The sequence below is a fragment of the Xenopus tropicalis genome, chromosome 8, assembly GCF_000004195.4.
Source record: "Xenopus tropicalis strain Nigerian chromosome 8, UCB_Xtro_10.0, whole genome shotgun sequence".
In the NCBI taxonomy this organism is placed as follows: domain Eukaryota; kingdom Metazoa; phylum Chordata; class Amphibia; order Anura; family Pipidae; genus Xenopus; species Xenopus tropicalis.
The window spans coordinates 139,563,979-139,585,881 of record NC_030684.2 but is presented as its reverse complement, the minus strand read 5'-3'; the positions used below and the strand labels follow the sequence as shown (position 1 = coordinate 139,585,881).

The window sequence follows — 21,903 nt, the reverse complement described above, 5'->3', positions numbered from 1 at the left end:
TGGATCTTTCTCTGTTGAACCAGATGGATGTTCCACTGAGCCTGGGATCAACAGGGCCCCAGTAAAGCTGTTCTGCCCCAGAGGTGCCTTTACCTCGGGAGAAGTCAGGGAGCACAGACCCCATGAAAGAGGATTAATTAGAGAAGGTCAGTTCTTGTTTTAACACTTTGTAGGAAAGTGAGTCCGATTAGTGTTAGTAAGAGCAGCCTCTTTGCTCCAACCGGGATATATATCAGGGAGTATTCTCCTTGTGCAGGCTCTGCTGCCTTAGTGAAGGGGCCGCAGTAGTGACAAGGGTATCAGGCTTAGATTCATTCTCCCTGGTCCAGGTAAGCTGTATGGGATCCAGGTAAGCTGTATGGGATCCAGGTAAGCTGTATGGAATCCAGGTAAGCTGTATGGAATCCAGGTAAGCTGTATGGGATCCAGGTAAGCTGTATGGGATCCAGGTAAGCTGTATGGAATCCAGGTAAGCTGTGTGGGATCCAGGTAAGCTGTGTGGGATCCAGGTAAGCTGTGTGGGATCCGGGTAAGCTGTATGGGATCCGGGTAAGCTGTGTGGGATCCGGGTAAGCTGTGTGGGATCCGGGTAAGCTGTATGGGATCCAGGTAAGCTGTATGGGATCCAGGTAAGATGTATGGGATCCAGGTAAGCTGTATGGTATCCAGGTAAGCTGTATGGGATCCGGGTAACCTGTATGGGATCCAGGTAAGCTGTATGGGATCCAGGTAATGTGTATGGGATCCAGGTAATGTGTATGGGATCCAGGTAAGCTGTATGGGATCCAGGTAAGCTGTATGGGATCCAGGTAAGCTGTGTGGGATCCAGGTAAGCTGTGTGGGATCCAGGTAAGCTGTATGGGATCCGGGTAAGCTGTGTGGGATCCGGGTAAGCTGTGTGGGATCCGGGTAAGCTGTATGGGATCCAGGTAAGCTGTATGGGATCCAGGTAAGCTGTATGGGATCCGGGTAAGCTGTATGGGATCCGGGTAAGCTGTGTGGAATCCAGGTAAGCTGTATGGGATCCAGGTAAGATGTATGGGATCCAGGTAAGCTGTATGGTATCCAGGTAAGCTGTATGGGATCCGGGTAACCTGTATGGGATCCAGGTAAGCTGTATGGGATCCAGGTAATGTGTATGGGATCCAGGTAATGTGTATGGGATCCAGGTAAGCTGTATGGGATCCAGGTAAGCTGTGTGGGATCCAGGTAATGTGTATGGGATCCAGGTAATGTGTATGGGATCCAGGTAAGCTGAATGGGATCCAGGTAATGTGTATGGGATCCAGGTAATGTGTATGGGATCCAGGTAAGCTGTATGGGATCCAGGTAATGTGTATGGGATCCAGGTAATGTGTATGGGATCCAGGTAAGCTGTATGGGATCCAGGTAAGCTGTATGGGATCCAGGTAATGTGTATGGGATCTAGGTAATGTGTATGGGATCCAGGTAATGTGTATGGGATCCAGGTAATGTGTATGGGATCTAGGTAATGTGTATGGGATCCAGGTAATGTGTATGGGATCCAGGTAATGTGTATGGGATCCAGGTAAGCTGTATGGGATCCAGGTAATGTGTATGGGATCCAGGTAAGCTGTATGGGATCCAGGTCACTTGGAAAGAAACTCTAAAAACATTCTTTACTGCCCATGCCATTCTCCCCAGCGGTGTATCCTTATTCTGGTTGCTCTGCATATAAACCTGCCAATCCATTGCTCTACCTCTGTATTGTGAGTATTGATATACCGATCCCTGTGTAGCTATTGTCTCGGACAATAAAACCAGTTCTGTTTGAGTTTGATGCAAGAACCTTATTGCGTCCTTTCTTTACTATTCCTGCACACAGCTAATGAGTTATAGTTGCACTACCTCCCCCTTGATCTTTCCACATAGCGAAAGCCTATCCTGTGTGCACCCCGTGCTCTATAGCCTATGCAGCTGGTCTTTGTCTGTTTTACAGCCAAAAAGGGTTTATACCACTATTAAAAGTGCAGATGTTTATGAAAGTGCTGTAAAAATGGCTCCAGTATTAACAGCAATGGCAAGCTTAGTTTCACAGGAAAATAACAGTAACCTGAAAATTGTGGCCCCTACTGTGTAACACCTCAATATGTACCCCATGTGCCACTACTGTATCCACCCACTCAGGTTATTTATATGCCTAATCCACAAGAAGGATACAGAGGTCATGACAAAATAGAGGGCAATATTCAGGTCCCCACAACACAATTCTGTAACCTTTCCTCAGGCTGTGCCCTTTCCTCTCATATCAGCAAAACCATTATGATTTGCCTGCAGACAATATGGTCACACTGACAAACCACAAAGGTCACTGAAGGTGCCTGTGATTTGAAGGAAAGAACATAACGACAAAATACACTAACTAAATGAAATGCCTTTTGAGATTTGTGAAATTGATAATGATGTTAATTTGATTGTAAATGGTTCTCCAGTTTCTTGTCTTGTGGATACCAGGGATACTCGACTTTTTGATGCAAAAGACTTGACTGCTTAGCTCCCTATAACTGGTAAAACTATTATCACAGTAGGGCAGGGGTAGGGAACCTTGGCTCTCCAGCTGTTATGGAACTACCAGTCCCACAATGCATTGCAGGAGTCTGACAGCCACAGTCATGGTTAATTAAGGAAAATGCTTGCTGGGATTTGTAGTTTTATCACAGCTGGAGAGCCAAGGTTCCCTACCCCTGCAGTAGGGGTAAGTATTCATATGTAACAATTACCCCTATCTATGGAAGTACCTATTGCAATAGGACCTTTATCAGGATATCACAGTTTTCACCTTTCCTCAGATTCACCCATAAATTTATTAGGTAGAGACTGACTTTGTAACTTGGGAGCCATTGTTAATCCTTTAAGTGCCACAGGACGTAGAATCTACGTCCTGTGTGAAAAAGTACCTCTCTCTTCATACTCACGATCTCAGGAAGAAGCTGCAGCACGGCTTCTGGGTCCTTCCTCCCACCTCCAGAAGACCTGTGTGACTCTGTGTCCCTGGTAAGTGTTAAACCACACACATACACACACACATAATACACTACTCACACTTACACATTAACACATACATTTTGGGAGGGTTGGGGGGTTTCACACATTCACAGCACTTACAGCACTCACACTTACTTGCACACAAAACTAATTTTACCTAGTGTACACACACCTACACACTTATGTAATTTTGTAATTTTTTTTTTATCGCATTGCTTTTATTCTTGTGTGAAAAAAATGTTTTATTGCCATTGTGGATAGCGTATTCGCTAACCGCACTGCGCAATACCTTTTGTGTATTATTTTGGTGTTTTTATTACATTTTCTGTGATTTTGGTGCATTTTTAGCCATTTTATTGCATTTTCATTTATGCATAGTTGTTGTTCGCTTGACTTTGTCTGTAAAACTAAATTGCCCTAGCCAGAATACTCAAACTGTGATTCTGACCGCAGATATCACTAGGAAAAAAAACCCATTGATTTTAGTGACTTTTTTTGGATTGTAGCAATTTTACTGCATTTCATATTGTTCTTTGTTATTTGTCTTTGCATATGGACATTTTGTCTGCTGTATTTCAATTTGGCATCCTCTGTACCCCACATAGTATGGTAAATCTATGCATATTGGGCATCAAACTGTTCAGTAGACCCCTGGTGTTCATACTTGGATTGTTTTATGTTGGTACGTTATGAAATGGGGTAAAATGCAAGCTTTGTGATGATTTTAAGAAATGTTCTGTTTAGCATACAGTATGGCGCCTGCCCTTCTGTTGCCGGAGCATATGGCAAAGCCTGCTGGCATGTAGCAAAGCTGAATCTTACTGCTCTTTGCTGGCTGCCTTTGGAGACGGGGGAGTCAGCTATATATCTTTATAACTAGACTAGGCACTAAAGTCTGCCGATGAAAAACATTGGCATCTCCATATGGTTGCGGCAGCGCCTGCAGGCTGCTTTGCCTCGTGGCCAGCTTTGTCACTGTCTTGTAATTGGTTGGCGCATTTCAGGTGTCATTTTGCTCTACTGGCTCGGTGGAAACAAAGGCTCCAGCAATACAAGGAGGATTAAGTGTGAGCTTTGTGCGCCACCTGCCAATTGTATACACGGTGCCTGCTGTGCTGTAGCGTGAATCTATCACAACCCCTGCTCTGATGGCGGCACCCTATCAAAAGAAGCGCACGCAAGCTCATCCCTTTCTTCTCATTCATTTCCTTTGCACTGAGATTCAACGTCGCCTAGAAATCAAGCGGCCTGCCACCATTCATCCTCAAAATCATTTGACTGAAACCCTCCTTTAATTACTCTAGACAGTGGATTGAAAGCCAGATTCTAGGTTGTTTTGCTGCCTGCCTAAAAAGGACTAGCAGAGGATGGTTTCGATCCATCGACCTCTGGGTTATGGGCCCAGCACGCTTCCGCTGCGCCACTCTGCTTCTTGTCAGAAGCTGGCGAGAAGACTCCTCATTAGTTCACAATGCTTTGCGCCTGTCAATGTGTTCCTTCTAAAAACAAAGTTGTTCAGAGGAATACTGTCGGGGTAAACCGCATATTTTTCATTCAAAATGCATCGGTCAACAAGGCTGCTCCAACAGGATTCTGCCCTGAAATCCATTTTCTAAAAGAGCGAATTTGGCAAGTTGTTGGGATATCACCCCACTGGCTTGCAGGGAAAACAGCTGGAAAATTTCCTTCGAGCCGGAATCGAACCAGCGACCTAAGGATTGCTTGATTAGACCTACAGTCCTCCGCTCTACCAGCTGAGCTATCGAAGACCGGCGGACCCTTACCTATCCGTGTCTTGTTAAAGGGATGGGGTGGATGGACTTCAAAGAGGCAACTTTGGAGAGACTGAAGACATAAAGGGTACTGCTCCCAGGTCTTGCTAAGTAGGGCTCTGTCAGAAAGAAGTTCTGCCTCTTCACTTGCTTTCAGGAATGACTTTGTTTCGCAAGGGCAAGCTGTCCTTCTGACCTGCCTACATTCCTGGGGGTTATTGGTGTTAATAAACTCTGCGGTACAGAGTCTTGTCACCCTAGTTTGCCTATACACGCACGCCCTTTCACGAGGGCCATAAGCATCTCGCCCAAACAGGGACTTGAACCCTGGACCCTCAGATTAAAAGTCTGATGCTCTACCGACTGAGCTATCCGGGCCCTGCTCCACGCATCGCCGTGGCGCTCTAACCAGCCTCATCTCTAAGGGAAAAGGCGCCGTGCGGCAGAGGGGAGGGCGTGTATTTTTCCACCATTCTTGCTCATTCGTATTTGCGCGTAATGAGGTGAGAGAGCTGGCCCAAACTTGCAATAGTATCCATTATTCGGGAGGAATGGCAATAGCTGAATTAGTTGGATTTTTGTCGCAATAAGTGGGCATGGCTTATACAAAAATTCAATAGGACAAAGGTGAGGGACTGTTTTAACACAACTGAGAAAATGGAAAAACAAAAGGCACACATAAATAACATTCTATCAGCCATTATATGTACAAAAAAGAAAAAGGCATCAATTTCATAAATCCGACATCAGACCTAAGTAGACTTAAGTAGTGATGAGCAAATCTTTCCCATTTCGCATCGTCAAAACATTTAAGAATGTTCCAAAAGAATTGCGAAATGGGGAAAATGTTGCACATCAAAAAGATTGTTGAGCACATAAAAAAAAAATCAAAAATTTTACGAAAGATTCACAAAACGGGGAAAATGTTGCGCGTCGAAAAAATTGTCACGCACAATTTTTTATGTACATGGATGACAATTAGTGATGAGTGAATTTTTCCGCCAGGCAGGGATTCACAGCGAATTTCCTCATTTCGCCATTGCCAAATTGTTTCGTAAAACTTCTGTGAAAGTTTGCAGTGGAAAAATTTGTTAAGCATCAAAAAAAGTCACGGGCATTTTGATGCTCTCAAGCCCATTTTGCCACAGCTATGCCTATTTTGACGCGACCGCTGCAAAATCGGCGCAGGCGCATATAAATGTGCACGTTCGCATCAAAAAAATCTGTGGGCGACAATTTTTTAATGCACTCCGAATTTTTTCATGGCAAAGTTTGACGCCCGTTTCGCGAAAAAATCCGCCAATGCCAAAACACAGAAGTTCGCCGCAAATCCATGCCTGCTGAAAAATTTTGCCCATTATTACCATGAACTTCTACATGATCTGGACAAGTTTAATCTGACAAATTGTCAAATTCAGATTTTTAGCTGTTTAGACACTTAGGGGCCCATTTATCAATGTACGATTGGTTACGAATAGAAAAAAATTGTGTTTTTTCTAACTTTTACAACTGTGCATATTTTCCACAACTTTTTTGTTAATTTGCGCGGCATTTTCATTCTTTGCGGCAATTTGTGCGACAAAATCGTTTTTGTCGCAACAAGTACAAAAGTTTCAGAATTCATTCAAGCTTTGGTATCGTGACTTTCCTTGGGCCAGGTTTGAGCTGCAGAGTACCATTGAGCCCTATGGGAGACTTTCCTTGGGCCAGGTTTGAGCTGCAGAGTACCATTGAGCCCTATGGGAGACTTTCCTTGGGCCGGGTTGGAGCTGCAGAGTACCATTGAGCCCTATGGGAGACTTTCCTTGGGCCAGGTTGGAGCTGCAGAGTGCCATTGAGACCTATTGGAGACTTTCCTTGGGCCGGGTTGGAGCTGCAGAGTGCCATTGAGCCCTATGGGAGACTTTCCTTGGGCCGGGTTGGAGCTGCAGAGTGCCATTGAGCCCTATGGGAGACTTTCCTTGGGCTGGGTTGGAGCTGCAGAGTGCCATTGAACCCTATGGGAGACTTTCCTTGCGCCGGGTTGGAGCTGCAGAGTGCCATTGAGCCCTATGGGAGACTTTCCTTGGGCCGGGTTGGAGCTGCAGAGTGCCATTGAGCCCTATGGGAGACTTTCCTTGGGCTGGGTTGGAGCTGCAGAGTGCCATTGAGCCCTATGGGAGACTTTCCTTGGGCCGGGTTGGAGCTGCAGAGTGCCATTGAGCCCTATGGGAGGCTTTCCTTGGGCCGGGTTGGAGCTGCAGAGTGCCATTGAGCCCTATGGGAGACTTTCCTTGGGCCGGGTTGGAGCTGCAGAGTGCCATTGAGCCCTATGGGAGACTTTCCTTGTGCCGGGTTGGAGCTGCAGAGTGCCATTGAGCCCTATGGGAGGCTTTCCTTGGGCCGGGTTGGAGCTGCAGAGTGCCATTGAGCCCTATGGGAGACTTTCCTTGGGCCGGGTTGGAGCTGCAGAGTGCCATTGAGCCCTATGGGAGACTTTCCTTGGGCCGGGTTGGAGCTGCAGAGTGCCATTGAGCCCTATGGTAGACTTTCCTTGGGCCGGGTTGGAGCTGCAGAGTGCCATTGAGCCCTATGGGAGACTTTCCTTGGGTCGGGTTGGAGCTGCAGAGTGCCATTGAGCCCTATGGGAGACTTTCCTTGGGTCGGGTTGGAGCTGCAGAGTGCCATTGAGCCCTATGGGAGACTTTCCTTGGGCCGGGTTGGAGCTGCAGAGTGCCATTGAGCCCCATGGGAGACTTTCCTTGGGCCGGGTTGGAGCTGCAGAGTGCCATTGAGCCCTATGGGAGACTTTCCTTGGGCCGGGTTGGAGCTGCAGGGTGCCATTGAGCCCTATGGGAGACTTTCCTTGGGCGGGGTTGGAGCTGCAGAGTGCCATTGAGCCCTATGGGAGAATTTCCTTGGGCCGGGTTGGAGCTGCAGAGTGCCATTGAGTCCTATGGGGGGCTTTCCTTGGGCCGGGTTGGAGCTGCAGAGTGCCATTGAGCCCTATGGGAGGCTTTCCTTGGGCCGGGTTGGAGCTGCAGAGTGCCATTGAGCCCTATGGGAGACTTTCCTTGGGCCGGGTTGGAGCTGCAGAGTGCCATTGAGCCTTATGGGAGACTTTCCTTGGGCCGGGTTGGAGCTGCAGAGTGCCATTGAGCCCTATGGGAGACTTTCCTTGGGCCGGGTTGGAGCTGCAGAGTGCCATTGAGCCCTATGGGAGGCTTCCCTTGGGCCGGGTTGGAGCTGCAGAGTGCCATTGAGCCCTATGGGAGACTTTCCTTGGGCCGGGTTGGAGCTGCAGAGTGCCATTGAGCCCTAAGGGAGACTTTCCTTGGGTCAGGTTGGAGCTGCAGAGTGCCATTGAGCCCTATGGGAGACTTTCCTTGGGCCAGGTTGGAGCTGCAGAGTGCCATTGAGCCCTATGGGAGGCTTCCCTTGGGCCGGGTTGGAGCTGCAGAGTGCCATTGAGCCCTATGGGAGACTTTCCTTGGGTCGGGTTGGAGCTGCAGAGTGCCATTGAGCCCTATGGGAGACTTTCCTTGGGCCGGGTTGGAGCTGCAGAGTGCCATTGAGCCCTATGGGAGGCTTTCCTTGGGCCGGGTTGGAGCTGCAGAGTGCCATTGAGTCCTATGGGGGGCTTTCCTTGGGCCGGGTTGGAGCTGCAGAGTGCCATTGAGCCCTATGGGAGACTTTCCTTGGGTCAGGTTGGAGCTGCAGAGTGCCATTGAGCCCTATGGGAGACTTTCCTTGGGCCAGGTTGGAGCTGCAGAGTGCCATTGAGCCCTATGGGAGGCTTCCCTTGGGCCGGGTTGGAGCTGCAGAGTGCCATTGAGCCCTATGGGAGACTTTCCTTGGGTCGGGTTGGAGCTGCAGAGTGCCATTGAGCCCTATGGGAGACTTTCCTTGGGCCGGGTTGGAGCTGCAGAGTGCCATTGAGCCCTATGGGAGACTTTCCTTGGGCCGGGTTGGAGCTGCAGAGTGCCATTGAGCCCTATGGGAGGCTTTCCTTGGGCCGGGTTGGAGCTGCAGAGTGCCATTGAGCCCTATGGGAGACTTTCCTTGGGCCGGGTTGGAGCTGCAGAGTGCCATTGAGCCCTATGGGAGACTTTCCTTGGGCCGGGTTGGAGCTGCAGAGTGCCATTGAGCCCTATGGGAGACTTTCCTTGGGCCAGGTTGGAGCTGCAGAGTGCCATTGAGCCCTATGGGAGACTTTCCTTGGGCCGGGTTGGAGCTGCAGAGTGCCATTGAGCCCTATGGGAGACTTTCCTTGGGCCGGGTTGGAGCTGCAGAGTGCCATTGAGCCCTATGGGAGGATTCCAAAATCATGCACAGAAGGTTCAAATCAGATCAAATTTTTGCGCCGTTTACAATTGTTCGGATACAAAAATGTCGTAACTTTTGGATCGTACCACAATATTTTCATACAAGCACAACGCGACTTTTTGCAAAATTAACGCACATCAGAAATTTTCCGATTTAATGTAGATTTTCGCAAATCGTACTCGGAATTTAGACTTGAATCGGCCCCATAGTAAATCGCCATACAGTTAGTCAGGTTACATGGCTAATTTTGGAAATGGTTGAGTTTTAGGATCCAAACTTTTTCTTATTTAAGAAAGCTTGCTCAGGGGAAATATACTCAACTAACGAGTTTTTCCAACAGAAAAAGCAAGAAATCATAAATCTGCCCCTTAATAACAGAAATATATATTTTCTGTGATATAATGGCTCTTGTACAAAATCCCAATACTCCCAGCTTTATCCACATTATGGATTACTTTAGAGAAGTCAGATCCTACCCAGTGGGGATAAATTATCTTTATGACTATTTCTGGAGTCACTATGTCATGATCTGCCTGTTTACTTTGTTGCCTCAGTTCTAATTATTAATAATAATTGACTACCGTATTTTTCGCCCTATAAGACGCTCCGGAATATAAGACACACCCAATTTTAAAGGAGGAAAATCTAGAAAAAAAAAGATTCTGAACCAAATACTGTAGTAAAATATTTTATATCAACTGAATAAAGTTAATTGTCTCTGGGCTCGCACATAATGAGGCTTCCCCCAGGGCCCCCCCAAGCATCCTTCAGCTTCCCCCAGGGCCCCCCAAGTATCCTTCAGCTTCCCCCAGGCCCCCCCCAAGTATCCTTCAGCTTCCCCCAGGGCCCCCCCAAGTATCCTTCAGCATCCCCCAGGGCCCCCCCAAGCATCCTTCAGCTTCCCCCAGGGCCCCCCAAGTATCCTTCAGCTTCCCCCAGGGCCCCCCAAGTATCCTTCAGCTTCCCCCAGGGCCCCCCAAGTATCCTTCAGCTTCCCCCAGGGCCCCCCCCAAGTATCCTTCAGCTTTCCCCAGGCCCCCCCCAAGTATCCTTCAGCTATCCTCAGGGCCCCCCCAAGTATCCTTCAGCTTCCCCCAGGGCCCCCCCAAGCATCCTTCAGCTTCCCCCAGGGCCCCCCAAGTATCCTTCAGCTTCCCCCAGGGCCCCCCAAGTATCCTTCAGCTTCCCCCAGGGCCCCCCAAGTATCCTTCAGCTTCCCCCAGGGCCCCCCCAAGTATCCTTCAGCTTTCCCCAGGCCCCCCCAAGTATCCTTCAGCTATCCTCAGGGCCCCCCCAAGTATCCTTCAGCTTTCCCCAGGGCCCCCCCAAGTATCCTTCAGCTTCCCCCAGGGCCCCCCAAGTATCCTTTAGCATCCCCCAGGGCCTCCAAGCATCCTCCAGCTCCCCCACGGCACCCCCAGCATTCTTCAGCTTCCCCCAGGGCCCCCAAGCACCTTCCATTTCCCCCCAGCGGTCTCTGGCTCCCATGATGTCTTCCTCTCTGTGCCGTGGCTCCCAGCTGCTTCTGTGCTTTTATAAGGTTGCGCCTGTGGGTGTGATGTCAGTACGCACAGGCTCAACCTTATAAAAGCGAGGATGCGGCAAAGAGCCACGGCACAGAGAGGAAGACGCAGTTCGCCGTATAAGACGCACCAACTTTTCCCCCCCAGTTTTGGGGAAGAAAAAGTGCATCTTATACGGTGAAAAATACGGTATATCTTGTTTTAAGCAGTTATTCAGTTTCTGACAAAATGTGTAATGTTGTTGAAACCGATATACAGAACCTGCCTGAATTTGCCCACTTCCTGTCATTACTCATGTAGGTTATTTTACCTCTCAGGCTCTGCACATTACCTGTAGACTTGTGGTTAAGTAGGGTCTTTTTTTCATTTTTGATTGCCGACTATTTCTGGTTCTCTTTGGTCCTTTTGGAGCTTTGCTCTAAAGATAATTTGCTGATTACTGTGATATGATTTGATATATTGGCATACATTCTCTAGAGGCGGCACCGGCCAATCCTAGCTTTTCTGCTTTGTTTTTTTGGGTTAGGTATAGTGATGAGTGAATCTATCCCATTTTGCCAAAAAATTTGCAAACCGTCTGGAAAATTGTTGCTCACGCCTTTTTTTTTGTCACACGCATCTAATTTGCCACGACCGGGCCCATTTTGCTGCATCCACGCCTAATTTGGTGCAACCACAACTTTTCTTGACATGCAACAAATTTTACTGCAGCAAATTTTCACAAAACAATTTGCCAATAGCAAAATGCTGAAATTTGTAAATCCATGCCTGGTAAAAAAATTCGCTCATCACTAGTTAGGTATTGTTTTAACTATTGTGGTACCAATACAAAAAAAAATTGTGTTTTTGATAATGATAATGTATTTCAACATTTTGTATGATTTACTTGCACTAAATTGTCCTGTCTTTTGAAAAAATAGCCTATGAGGCACATTTACTAAAACTCTAACTTTTCTCACTTTTTTAAAATTTGTATATAAAACTCATAGGGGCACATTCATTAAAGTATGATTGAATCCTAATACATAATAGTTTTCATACTGTGCATATTTTCACTGATTTTTTCACTAGTTTGCACACCTTTTTCATACTGTGCATCAAAATTTACATGACTTTTACAACTGTGCATATTTTCCACAACTTTTTTGTTAATTTGCGCGGCTTTTTTGTTCTTTGCATCAATTTGTGCGGCAAAATCATTTTTGTCACAACAAATATGAATATTTTGGATTCATTCTAGATTTGGTATCATGACTTTCCTTGGGCAAGGTTGGAGTTGCAGATTGCCATTGAGCCCTATGGGAGGCTTTCCTTGGGCCGGGTTGGAGCTGCAGAGTGCCATTGAGCCCTATGGGAGGCTTTCCTTGGGCCTGGTTGGAGCTGCAGAGTGCCATTGAGCCCTATGGGAGGCTTTCCTTGGGCCGGGTTGGAGCTGCAGAGTGCCATTGAGCCCTATGGGAGACTTTCCTTGGGCCGGGTTGGAGCTGCAGAGTGCCATTGAGCCCTATGGGAGACTTTCCTTGGGCCGGGTTGGAGCTGCAGAGTGCCATTGAGCCCTATGGGAGGCTTTCCTTGGGCCGGGTTGGAGCTGCAGAGTGCCATTGAGCCCTATGGGAGACTTTCCTTGGGCCGGGTTGGAGCTGCAGAGTGCCATTGAGCCCTATGAGAGACTTTCCTTGGGCCAGGTTGGAGCTGCAGAGTGCCATTGAGCCCTATGGGAGACTTTCCTTGGGCCGGGTTGGAGCTGCAGAGTGCCATTGAGCCCTATGGGAGACTTTCCTTGGGCCGGGTTGGAGCTGCAGAGTGCCATTGAGCCCTATGAGAGACTTTCCTTGGGCCAGGTTGGAGCTGCAGAGTGCCATTGAGCCCTATGGGAGACTTTCCTTGGGCCGGGTTGGAGCTGCAGAGTGCCATTGAGCCCTATGAGAGACTTTCCTTGGGCCAGGTTGGAGCTGCAGAGTGCCATTGAGCCCTATGGGAGACTTTCCTTGGGCCGGGTTGGAGCTGCAGAGTGCCATTGAGCCCTATGAGAGACTTTCCTTGGGCCAGGTTGGAGCTGCAGAGTGCCATTGAGCCCTATGGGAGACTTTCCTTGGGCCGGGTTGGAGCCGCAGAGTGCCATTGAGCCCTATGGGAGACTTTCCTTGGGCCGGGTTGGAGCCGCAGAGTGCCATTGAGCCCTATGGGAGGCTTTCCTTGGGCCAGGTTGGAGCTGCAGAGTGCCATTGAGCCCTATGGGAGACTTTCCTTGGGCCGGGTTGGAGCTGCAGAGTGCCATTGAGCCCTATGGGAGACTTTCCTTGGGCCGGGTTGGAGCTGCAGAGTGCCATTGAGCCCTATGAGAGACTTTCCTTGGGCCAGGTTGGAGCTGCAGAGTGCCATTGAGCCCTATGGGAGACTTTCCTTGGGCCGGGTTGGAGCTGCAGAGTGCCATTGAGCCCTATGAGAGACTTTCCTTGGGCCAGGTTGGAGCTGCAGAGTGCCATTGAGCCCTATGGGAGACTTTCCTTGGGCCGGGTTGGAGCCGCAGAGTGCCATTGAGCCCTATGGGAGACTTTCCTTGGGCCGGGTTGGAGCCGCAGAGTGCCATTGAGCCCTATGGGAGACTTTCCTTGGGCCGGGTTGGAGCTGCAGAGTGCCATTGAGCCCTATGATAGACTTTCCTTGGGCCAGGTTGGAGCTGCAGAGTGCCATTGAGCCCTATGGGAGACTTTCCTTGGGCCGGGTTGGAGCTGCAGAGTGCCATTGAGCCCTATGGGAGGCTTTCCTTGGGCCGGGTTGGAGCTGCAGAGTGCCATTGAGCCCTATGGGAGACTTTCCTTGGGCCGGGTTGGAGCTGCAGAGTGCCATTGAGCCCTATGGGAGACTTTCCTTGGGCCGGGTTGGAGCTGCAGAGTGCCATTGAGCCCTATGGGAGACTTTCCTTGGGCTGGGTTGGAGCTGCAGAGTGCCATTGAGCCCTATGGGAGACTTTCCTTGGGCCGGGTTGGAGCTGCAGAGTGCCATTGAGCCCTATGGGAGACTTTCCTTGGGCCGGGTTGGAGCTGCAGAGTGCCATTGAGCCCTATGGGAGACTTTCCTTGGGCCGGGTTGGAGCTGCAGAGTGCCATTGAGCCCTATGGGAGACTTTCCTTGGGCCAGGTTGGAGCTGCAGAGTGCCATTGAGCCCTATGGGAGACTTTCCTTGGGCCGGGTTGGAGCTGCAGAGTGCCATTGAGCCCTATGGGAGACTTTCCTTGGGCCGGGTTGGAGCTGCAGAGTGCCATTGAGCCCTATGGGAGACTTTCCTTGGGCCGGGTTGGAGCTGCAGAGTGCCATTGAGCCCTATGGGAGACTTTCCTTGGGCCGGGTTGGAGCTGCAGAGTGCCATTGAGCCCTATGGGAGACTTTCCTTGGGCCGGGTTGGAGCTGCAGAGTGCCATTGAGCCCTATGGGAGGCTTTCCTTGGGCCAGGTTGGAGCTGCAGAGTGCCATTGAGCCCTATGGGAGACTTTCCTTGGGCCGGGTTGGAGCTGCAGAGTGCCATTGAGCCCTATGGGAGGCTTTCCTTGGGCCAGGTTGGAGCTGCAGAGTGCCATTGAGTCCTATGGGAGGCTTCCAAAATCATGCACTAAAGGATCAGAGTCAGAAAGGTTTTCGTGCCGTTTACGGTCGTTCGGATATGAAAATTTCATGACTTTCAGATCGCCAATACGATATTATCGTGACTATTACGATTTTTTCTTAAGCATTTTCTTGACATTTCCGATCATCAGAAATGATCGTATCTAATCCGAATTTTTACCCATTTCGGGATTTGAACTTGTACTTTGATGAATCTGCCCCATAAACTCATTTCCACGAATGTCTGCTATTTATTAAAAAATCTATGGAAAAAACTGTGACTTTTTCTAATTGATGCACCAAAAAAACAGCGTCAAAAATTTGAAAACCTCTAAAGTTTCAAAGTAATGAAAGATCCTCCAGAAAAGGGACATCTGCCATTGACTTCTACATGATCTCGGCAAGTTTTAGATGATGAATTCTCGGATTCGTATTGTTAGCCATATTGACGCATAGTTTATTTTTTCCTCAACTTTTTCGAGTTTTGGTGCTAAAAAAAATCTGAATCTGAAAAAAAAAATCCAAACATTAGTAAATGGCCCCCCAAATGTTGGTTTTCTCCATCCTTTTAAAGGAAATTTTGTGATTTTACCAGATTTAAGCAAAGTATTTTAAATGCTATTTTGATTGAAGGTCCCCATGAAGGTGTAGGGAGGTAGTGCTGGGTCCCTGCACTTACCCCCCTCCTGCTGCTGTTCCCTGTAGGGGAGCTGGCACTGAGACTTTGTGCTGTGAGCTGCTGCCTAGCAACAAGGTGAACAGCAAGCTCAGGGCTGCCGGAAGTTGCAAAGCAGCCTGGGAGAGGAAGTCAGAGGGAGGAGAGAGAAAGCCCCAGAACTCCAGAAGCTGCACGTGGGCTCAGAGAGAGGAGCTGCACAAGAAGAAGCTGGCCTTTGGAACAGGCTGGTACAGGGAAGGCAGATCCTGTACCTGGAGAGACAGAGATCCTGTGAGGAGTCCTGACTGGAGGAACAAACACCTGCAGGGGAATCCCATCTGAGTAGCTAAAGGGGCTAGTAGTCGCACTGCATGGCTGTGAGTGCTGGACTCGCCTGAAGATTCTGTGTGAATCACCCAAAGAGATCCCTGGAGTGAGTATAGTTAAAGTGAAACTAATAAAGGAGCGCTTGAAGATTTAAAGTATATAAACTTTCCTTTGGACTGAGCTAAAGGACTGTACATAGTTAGTGAGATAGCTTGCGCTGGCAAAGCTAGTTAGTAAGGCCCTTATTGCCACTTTGATAGGAGTGTTATATGTATTAGTTTCCCCTTTATTTCAGATAAAAGTTATTTCGTTTATCAAGTACTGTGTGTGCATTATTATTGTTCCTAGTGGGGCCACCCGTAGGTGCACTCCCGGATCCCACTAGGTGGAGGCACTGCGCTAATAAGTACCAGGTACCCAGTCTCTCCCAATACCACTGCGGAGTGATTCAGGTTTGTCCCGTGCCATCAGGTAAGCGCCACACGTGGAGTGTAACACTGTCAAAAGTGCCAGAAGTGGTGAGGATAGGGTTACATTTTGGAGGCACTGCTGAGAGTCGGCTGGGACCTGGTTGCACAGAAAGTGAAGCAAGATGGCGTCATCTACTGAGAGTCCCCAGAGTGTTCTGGACTGGTGCAAGAGTTTGGGCCTAAACCCGAAAAAGACTGCTGTAGTGGGCCCTATGATACCAAAAACAAAAGAGGAATTTATTTACAAGATCCTAGATGCAGATGGATCTATTTATAGACCTAGAGTGGTAGCTTCGCGACGAGACCCAGATGGCATCCTCTTAAATGTGCTTGTGGATAGTCCTGGTGAGATTAATAGAGAAACATGTGCACGTGGTGTACAGGCGGAAGACCATGATTACTGGCAAATTGTCTTACCGGATGTCCCTGAGGAGAAGGAACTTAGTGACAGTGAGGATGAAGTGGGAGGCGATCTGGAGAATCCAAATCCCCTGTGCAGTGGCACCCCACAGATACCTGCTGCTGGTCACAGCCCAGTGACTAAAAGACTGTTTGATGTGATACCTGAGATAAAGTTGAAATACACTGCATCATGTGAAAGTTTGAACTCTGCTGGGAGGAGCCGACCTCTAAGTGATGTTGTTGAGGCAGCTCAGCTGGTGGAAGTCTTGGCCCAAGTCGGTGAGAATTTGAGACAGCTGGCATACAATGGAAATTATAAGAGACTAAAAATATTCTCAGGTATGGAACCTACTCCTCCAGGTGAAGAGACCTTTGAGGCCTGGAGAGATGCTGCTTTGGTTGCTATTACCGATTGGCCTGGCTCTGGTCCTGCTTTATGTCGCAAGATCCAAGAGAGTTTGCGAGGGCCTGCATTGGACCTAATTAAGCTCCACCGAGAGGTGTGCCCACAAGATGGTCCTGAGAAGTTGATAGAAGTACTGGAAGATACATATGGACCGGTGGAAGATGAAATTGAAATGTTGTACAAATTTCAGTCTTGCATGCAGAAAGAAAAAGAGAATCTGTCTGAGTACTTGAAGCGACTGCAGCAAATGCTAAAATTGCTTGTTTGCCGAAGAATCATTGCTACAGATCGTGTTGATTCTATGAGGCTACAACAGTTATTCAGAGGGGCTTTATCTATGGACCCCACAGCTGTGATGTTGAGATCTTTCTACAGAGGAAAGAAAGAACCAACTTATCAGGAGCTGATCTGGGAGATCCGAAAGGAGGAAGTTAATGTTCTGCGACGAGAGAAGAAAAGTCGTGGTTCTGAAAGGACATCCAGTGATTCGCAGAAAGCGGAAGAGATTGCTGAGTTAAAAAAACAGGTTGCTCAGCTCAAGGCTCGTGTGTCCGAAAAGGAAGAGGGGTCAACTATGTCTAGACCCTCTTCATTTCCTAAAGCAGGTGGTGCTCGCGGTGACCCACCAAAGTGCTTCCGTTGTGGCCGGTTGGGCCATATATCCCCACACTGTCCGACGCAACGTGAAAATGCTGCAGCTACAGAAGTTATTTCATATGGCTGTGCTGTGAGGAAGCCACCCCAAAAGAGGTATCGGAAGAGACGTAATCAGGTGAGGTGTTACACCTGTGGTTGGTACGGTCATACTTCCCACACCTGTGACTGGGGACGGAATGAAGACTTCACTGATGTATATGTGACATCTTTCCCATGTGAAGTGGATATTTGTGAAGAGAAATCCTGTGGCACGAGGATGGTCTCTGAGCACTCTGGCACCCCCAATACAAGTAAGAGACTGGGCCTGGGAATGCGTAGACCTTCAGGCAGGGGAAGTGTCAGGGCAGTTAGTGAGAAAGCTTTCCCCTGTGTATCTCCCCCAAAGGTTAGGGAGAATAAGAATGGTGAGAAAGGGCAAGCGAGGACGTTGCCCATTCAAGCAGGGGGAGAATGTAGGGAGGTAGTGCTGGGTCCCTGCACTTACCCCCCTCCTGCTGCTGTTCCCTGTAGGGGAGCTGGCACTGAGACTTTGTGCTGTGAGCTGCTGCCTAGCAACAAGGTGAACAGCAAGCTCAGGGCTGCCGGAAGTTGCAAAGCAGCCTGGGAGAGGAAGTCAGAGGGAGGAGAAAGAAAGCCCCAGAACTCCAGAAGCTGCACGTGGGCTCAGAGAGAGGAGCTGCACAAGAAGAAGCTGGCCTTTGGAACAGGCTGGTACAGGGAAGGCAGACCCTGTACCTGGAGAGACAGAGATCCTGTGAGGAGTCCTGACTGGAGGAACAAACACCTGCAGGGGAATCCCATCTGAGTAGCTAAAGGGGCTAGTAGTCGCACTGCATGGCTGTGAGTGCTGGACTCGCCTGAAGATTCTGTGTGAATCACCCAAAGAGATCCCTGGAGTGAGTATCATTAAAGTGAAACTAATAAAGGAGCGCTTGAAGATTTAAAGTATATAAACTTTCCTTTGGACTGAGCTAAAGGACTGTACATAGTTAGTGAGATAGCTTGCGCTGGCAAAGCTAGTTAGTAAGGCCCTTATTGCCACTTTGATAGGAGTGTTATATGTATTAGTTTCCCCTTTATTTCAGATAAAAGTTATTTCGTTTATCAAGTACTGTGTGTGCATTATTATTGTTCCTAGTGGGGCCACCCGTAGGTGCACTCCCGGATCCCACTAGGTGGAGGCACTGCGCTAATAAGTACCAGGTACCCAGTCTCTCCCAATACCACTGCAGAGTGATTCAGGTTTGTCCCGTGCCATCAGGTAAGCGCCACACGTGGAGTGTAACACTGTCAAAAGTGCCAGAAGTGGTGAGGATAGGGTTACAAAGGTATCAGACCTTTATATAAAAACTGAGGCCTGGAGATGGGCGCAGCGTAGGGCCTTCATGACAGGGCAGGCTGTATGAGCGGGGATTGGGCAGACCATGTCAGGGGTCAGGGGGGTACAAAAGAAGTGAGCAAGGGTAGGGGGAGCCATTCAGTGCGGGAAGCGGGCACACAATCTGTCAGGTGGCAGCCCCAAGAGGCCCACCCATCTTCCCTATGTAAAAGTAAGGATTATTTAAAGTCGGATTGGTAAAGTAAGGGGATATCATTGGGCAAGCAGTAGAAAAAGCATTTACTTAGCAGTCACAGCGTTGGCGGGTCCTTTGCCAGTCTGCCGGGCATGGTGGTGTGGTATTGAACAGTACGGTACCATTGGGCAATCCCTAAGGTGGGTACCCACGGTGAGGTTGGATATGGTCAATTAATTACCCAGGGGCATGGTCCCTTGTGGATGGTTGATGTGGATATTAACATTACTCATAATACCCTCCCCTAAGTCATTTATGAACAAATTAAACAAAAGTGGACCCAGTACAGAACCCTGAGGGACCCCACTGAGAACCTTACTCCAAGTAGAGAATGTGCCATTAACAACCACCCTCTGTACCCGATCCTGTAGCCAGTTTTCTATCCATGTGCAAACGACTTCACTAAGACCAATAGACCTTAGCTTAGAAAGCAGTCGTTTGTGGGGAACGGTATCAAATGCTTTGGCAAAATCCAAATAGATTATATCTACTGCCCCCCCACTGTCCAGCTTCTTACTTACCTCATCATAAAAAGCAATTAAATTGGTCTGACATGACCTGTCCTTCATAAAGCCATGCTGATTACTGCTCATAATGCCATTCTCCACTACATAATTTTGAATGTGATCCCTTAACAAGCCTTCAAATAACTTGCCCACCACGGATGTCAGACTTACAGGCCTATAATTGCCAGGCTGAGATCTTACTCCCTTTTTAAATATGGGAATGACATTCGCCTTCTTCCAATCCCTAGGTACCATACCTGATGAAAGAGAGTCTGAGAATATCAGAAACAAGGGTCACTGCAATTCTGCCCCTAGCTCTCTCAGTACCCGAGGGTGTATTCCATCTGGCCCAGGTGCCTTGTTTACATTTATCGTGTGTAACCCTTTAAGCACCATATCCTGTGCCAACCACTGTGTAGTTGGAGCTGAGGCAACAGTGAAGCTATTGGGTGGGACTTGGCCCACTGGCTCCCCCTACTGTATACACAGAAGAAAAGAACTGGTTAAGCACATCTGCCTTTTCTGTATCCGCTGTAACCATATTGTTATTATAACTCAATGGGGCCACACCCTCAACCTGCATCTTTTTACTATTAATATACTTAAAAAACTTTTTGGGGTTAGTCTTGGCCTCGGCCGCGATGCGCTCCTCATTTTCTATCTTTGCCTTCCGGATTGCTGTTTTACAACACTTGTTATAGTGTTTATAATCATTAAACGCAGCTACTGTCCCCTCTGACTTATATTTCTTAAAAGCTTTCCTTTTTCTCCCTATTAACTTCTTTACCTCAGAGTTAAGCCACATAGGGTGATTCTTAACACTTCTACTTTTTCTTATTAATGGAATAAATTGAGAACAGTAATGATTTAATATCAGTTTAAATGACAACCATTTCTGCTCTGTGTTTTTATCAGAAAACATAATGCCCCAATCTATGCCCTGAAGCGCTGCCCTTAAGGAGCTAAAATTTGCCTTCCTAAAATTCATTGTCTTTGTTGCCCCCGTGTAAATTTGTTTCCTGCACCAAACATCAAATGAAATAACATTATGGTCACTATTACCCAGGGGTTCAACACCACTTTGTATTGGTCTTTCACGTGGAATTCCAATAAAATTGATTCATGTTTGTGGCTGTAATGTGACAAAATGTGGAAAAGTTCAAGGGGGCCCAATACTTTTGCAAGCCACTGTATTTAAAGGAAAGGGGGGTGGTTGAGAGTGAGCGAGTGATAGGCCGTGCACCTTGTAATAGGTGGGACCTTAGGATTTCAGAATGAGGCAGTCAAAGATGACTATCACTTTGAATATGTGGACAGTGTACCTCATTCCTTGTCATTAGAAATTTGGTTTTAAAATGTATTATGTTCCTAATTCACATTTCTCATAAATTGCATTGATTGCAGAAGTGTTCTCCACTTTTCTCTGACCCCTATTTTTAAATACCACAAATCTACTTCTATAGTAAAGAAGTAAAGTTAATTTTCATTTTTTTTTCCATTGCAACATGATATAATGTATACATTTGTGGTTAACCAGATTCAAATGAGATTTACACATCCTGTGTGTTAAAAAAAATATCTGAAAACTCATCACAATGCTTGGGTTAAAAAGAACCACAAGATGTCTCGGGCTTTAGCTAAGCTGTTATTGTGCCGTTGCTTCTCACAGACACTATTGCTATTCAGCACTTATCATTCATCATCTTCATTTGTAAGTACAATTCATTTTACATTTTTAGCCTTCTTAGGAAATGATTGTCCAAAAAATAGTTTGTCAGCATTTATATTGAGTTGATGGTAAAGACAATGCTATGGTTTCCTTATTTCTTTAAAAAAATATGAGTTAATTTCAAAAAAAGTTTAATAATTATTTAGCAAATTTATCAAACTACAAATATGACATTAAGGGGGTAGATTTATCAAAAATTCGACAATTTTTCAGCATAAACTTGCTGAGTTCATGTCAATGGCAAAGGTCTTTGACAAAGGTTCTTTCTTCTGTCTCAAAACTTCAGAGATTTCACTGGGTTTTATCCAAAAATGTGACTCCTTCTAATTGTAGCAGCAAAAACTCAATAAATGTGGGATTTTCACAGCGACAATTGGAAAAAGTTGAGTTTTTGCGACTTTTCTCTATGCAACTTTTTTTTAGTAAATATTAGACATTCGGGAAAATTAGTTTAGTTGAATTTCAAAATATAAAAAAATTAGAATTTATAGAGTTTTATTAAATCTGCCCCTTGATCTCATATTTTAATAAACCTACCCCATAATATATAAGGATAATAATGAATATAACTCAAAATGGCCCAGTCTATTTCGACTCAGCTCTTATTATAAAATTACATCTTAAACTACCGAGTCAAACTTAAAATACTTTTTTGGTCCAACAATAGGGCAGGGACTGTTTTGAATTATATAAAATGTGTTTAAACGCTGTGGAGCATGTTAATACTGTATAAATAAAGGATGATGCTACTACAGGTATAGGACCCATTATCCAGAATGCTCGGGACCAAGGGTATTCCGGATAAGGGGCCTTTCCATAATTTGGATCTCAATACCTTAAGTCTACTAAAAAATCAATAAAACATTAATTAAACCCAATAGGGCTGTTCTGCCCCAATAATGGGTAATTATATCTTAGTTGGGATCAAGTACAGGTACTGTTTTATTATTACAGAGAAAAGGGAA

At 47.1% G+C, this 21,903-nt stretch overlaps 1 protein-coding gene and 3 non-coding genes across 4 annotated transcripts in view; 1 reads left to right on the top strand and 3 right to left on the bottom strand.

The window, feature by feature from the left end:
- The window catches only part of LOC100496508 (Fc receptor-like protein 5), a 297,411-nt gene that overhangs the window by 123,680 nt on the left and 151,828 nt on the right, over window positions 1-21,903 (top strand).
- On the bottom strand, window positions 4,365-4,436 carry trnam-cau. The gene has a single exon. It is a non-coding gene; the product is annotated as a tRNA-Met (tRNA).
- Window positions 4,690-4,775, bottom strand: trnay-gua. The gene is given in 2 exon segments: window positions 4,690-4,725; window positions 4,739-4,775. It is a non-coding gene; the product is annotated as a tRNA-Tyr (tRNA).
- trnak-uuu lies at window positions 5,084-5,156 on the bottom strand. The gene has a single exon. It is a non-coding gene; the product is annotated as a tRNA-Lys (tRNA).